Source organism: Empidonax traillii, unplaced genomic scaffold, assembly GCF_003031625.1.
Source record: "Empidonax traillii isolate 1590-97213 ecotype Southwest subspecies unplaced genomic scaffold, ASM303162v1 scaffold710:size329689, whole genome shotgun sequence".
NCBI classification, from domain to species: domain Eukaryota; kingdom Metazoa; phylum Chordata; class Aves; order Passeriformes; family Tyrannidae; genus Empidonax; species Empidonax traillii.
Window position 1 is genome coordinate 175,791 of NW_020955903.1, and position 3,970 is coordinate 179,760.

A 3,970-nucleotide genomic window follows, 5' to 3' on the forward strand; every position below is an offset into this window, starting at 1 on the left:
TCCAGCAAAAAAAGGTCTACCACATGCCCTTGTCTTTTGACAACACCCTACACAGAAGATCTGTCTCCTGGCAGATGTCAGAAGAAATTTCATCCCCATCCTCTAGCTCTGACCCTACAATGAACTTTCTGTACCTGTACCAAGTCCTCCATCACCAGATGCTGGCTGGGAATGAGATTTTAATGAGGTCTGAGCCCCTCTGCATGACAAACTGTCTTTCAAGGTTACATGAAAAATTGTCATTGTCAGTCCTGTGGATTACATTCCTTAAATTACATGACAAAACCAGGCAGCATGGAAGTAAGATGGTCATATCTGTCAATATGTGTGTGTATAATTGATTCAATCTTATTGCTTTTTAAAATTGCTTGTTCTGATGGGAAGGAGAAGAATCTGAAAGTATAAACATCTACTTGTCTTGTATGACTATAAATAGGGGAAAAAAACCCCAAAGCGTTATCAAAGGCTCTCCATACTGAGGTAGCTAGATAATGTACATAAAAAGGCCTTTATTTTAAATCCTGTAGTTTCATGGATGACATCCATTGTTTAGATGGTAATTACACTGGAATTACACCTCCTACTACCCTGACTATTCACTCAAATCAAACCAGCATTTGCTGTGGTTGCATTCACATTCATTTTCTGCTCCCTCTCTACAAATACTTTTGGCAAGTGAATTTCCTGGCAAGGATGTTATGGAAGCAGCAAGTTTTAATTTAACCTCGGAGAACATAGACAGAAGGTGTATGTTAAACTCATAAACACAACTAGCAGAAACTTGCTTTAAAGAACTACTCTCATTATACTCTGGACTCAGTAAAGTGCTGAGGAACATACTTACCTTTAAGCATTTTATGAAGTCCCTTTGAAATCTCTGTTTTAATATTTTCCTGAACTTGAACCTCCATCTGGGGAGAGAAACAATACCTTCCTGTAAGTGGTGTGTCTAATAAAAATGAATCAACACAGCTTGCATTTTGATTGCCAGTTACTTGCAATCAACTGCTCAGAAAAACTCTGTGATCAAAAAAAACTATTAGAAATATTCATTAAAAATATTTGTGAACAACTTCAAGTGTGTACAGGAAAGAATATCTATAAACAAGTTCAACTGAATATAGGAAAGAAAACATAAAATTGTTGCTAAAGATGCCATGAGATGATACTTCAGGTAATTTATTAATTTCTTTGCCATCAGTGATTTACTTAGCTCTTATTGTAAGGCTATACAAACTAAAAATTCAGTTTGTTGTTTGAATCGCTAACAGTGCAATTAATACCACTGGCTAGTTTTGGAATATGTTACAATAAAATGTTTTATTTGAATGCATCTATATTCACCATCAAAAAACTTCATTAAGTCTCAGTTACAACTGCTACTCAGAATTGAAGTTAGGCAAAATGTATCATAAATACTGAAGAAAAATTAAGCCTATAAAAGCCATGGCAAGTAATAGAAAGGGAAGCAAGATAAATATTCAAAGACATTTCCATTTCATGCACACTTCTGAATAACTATGAGAGTGGAAAGTACCAAAAATACTAAAACAGGCATTAAAAAATAACTCTGACCCTAAAATCTGGCCCTCAATCAAGCTGAAAGAAAACGCTTACTCAGCACCTTTGTTATGAGAGGATATTTAAAAGGTTCAAAGACAGAAACATTCATATTCCAATGAAAGCTGAGAGGCTTTGCAAACTTAATTCTCATTTGGGTCCTAAAAATCTCCCCCTGCTTCTTGAGAAGCTGGATAAAAGATTAAAGACAAATTAAAAGTTAAATTGTCCTGTTGCTCCAGGCACCTCTTCTTCAAAAAGTGTTTTTTAAAAAATGAAAGTTTAAGAGAAAAGTCCTATTTTAATGGAATTGTTTCAATCTTTTGATGAAGGCTGAGAGGAAATGGAACATTTTGATGGGTCTTCTAAAGCTGGAAATTTTTTTTTTTTTTAATGGAAAATAAGTACCACTCCGCTCAGTGATCATCTATTAAAAACACAATCTAAGCAAACAGCTGCTAGAAGTATGCCACTGTTTAGTTCAGGGGCATAGCCACCTGAAAGTCACCCTATCACCTAGACTACTGCCTGGGTTTTCTGTCTGCTGTTGCTAATTGAGCAACACTTACAAAATCACTTCACTTGCATCCAACTGCAAAAATTTTACCTGACCTTAAGGATATATCTCCTTTCTCTCAGTGTTACTAACAGAGATCAAGCCACCACGTGCACACCATTGACAGACAGAGAGGAATACTTCAGTAAATGTAGTGTTATGGGAGCTGTGTCACTGCTTCAGAAAGTCTTAATCCAATGGATGCCTATAAGAGCTATATTCAGACGTATCTTGTTCAATCACAAAGTAGATGCAAAGAGGGACAGAAAGATCAATAGAAAGGTTTTGTTGCTGACTCCAAATTTTGCTATTGTCTGCTAAATGTAGCAGGTCATAGCACATTACAGTTTCTTGTCATGCTGAAATCACAGTCAAACTCAAGGCATATTTTGCAAAAAAAAGCCAAACAAAGCTTTCACTGCTGCTCATAGTGACTTTCCTGATGTTGTCTTATAGTTTGGCACCATTTATTCTTCTATTATTTCTTTCCTAAGAGAAAAATATCATTTTTATTAAGTAGGTGACAATAACTTCTTTTAAGGAAGAGGATGAAATTAGGAAGAAGGGGAATTGGATAATGGCTGTATTATTCATAGGAATGCATACCTAATTTATATAGTGCTGCTAGTATGCCATCTAAATTTGCTGTAACTCCAATTAAGCCCATTTAAGTAATGAAAAGAACTACTCTACTGTGTCTGAATATTAATTTCATGGTTGGTTTTACATATCAGAGAATAAAAACATATTCCTAACTCTTAGAGTCATTTTACAACAATTACTAGCAAAACTTTCTAAGGTGCAAAGGTCCATCCAAACTACATTATTCCTAGATCCTGTGATCAGATTTCTAAATACTGGACAGGACCTTGGGACAAAAATAGCACAGAGAAATGAAATCTGCATTAAAGCATTTAATTGTCTCTCTGGAGGAGTTGGAATTTTAGTCACATTAACTAGCCCTCAAGACCTAGATTTTCTGCAAAAGTCAAGCCCTGTAAGTGCCCCTAAATTGGAAATCTATAAAATCAGGTAACAGCTTTGAAACTCTTTAGAAAATACAGAACAATTAATAAATAAACGCTTACTTTGAGTTTTTCAAAAAGGATGTTAAATAAGACTAGACAATCTCAGTTCAAGACAACAAATAGCATTTATATTGGGAACCAGTTTTGGACAGGAGGTAATGTGTGTATTTTTAAAAGACAGTATAAAGAGAATGAAAAAAATCACTGAATGTCATAATTAGCCAACGTTTGTTTCTGCATTTTAGCCAAATCTAGAATACACAGTAGTTATACATCTAATAAGAGCTACTCTTGATGCTCTGAAGATTAGAGTGCATACTCAGCTGAAAAAGCGAGCAGCTCCCACACTTATCACCACAATGAAGTGGGTGCATAAGCCTTTACAGGATGGAGTCCAATCTCACTAAGGACTTAGAAGGACTGAAAAAAAAAGCTACAGGAGTGATAAGTAACCCTGCAAGTAACTCTCCATGTAGTTAATGACTTCAACCACTAGGAACTCAAGCAGCTGTTATTTGTGTTAGTAGTATTCACACACACACAAGCATTTACACCTCTTTTTCCAATCCATTAGTTCTTTGCTAAGTCATATGCAATTAATTCTCTTTTACTTTCTCAGTTTTTTATCCCTAAACCTACCTTTAGCAGGCTATTTCTCCTCTTCCTAGCTAGCAATAGATAAAATAAATCTATTCAGCACTGTTACAACAACATTTTGGAAAGCTTGAAACTTACTCTACCGAATATACGACAACAGTAAATGTGACATCCAGCAAGCAAGGGAAGAAAGAAGCTAACAGTAAGATTGATATGGTAGGAGTTAGTT

The 3,970-nt window shown here is 35.4% G+C and overlaps 1 long non-coding RNA gene across 1 annotated transcript in view; it reads right to left on the bottom strand.

Annotated features, from left to right (window-relative positions):
* The window catches only part of LOC114065889, a 6,613-nt gene extending 5,730 nt beyond the window's left edge, over window positions 1–883 (bottom strand). The window contains exon 1 of the long non-coding RNA XR_003573068.1: window positions 845–883. This is a non-coding gene — a long non-coding RNA (uncharacterized LOC114065889). The remainder of the gene's footprint in view (window positions 1–844) is intronic.
* Window positions 884–3,970: the final 3,087 nt, after the last annotated feature.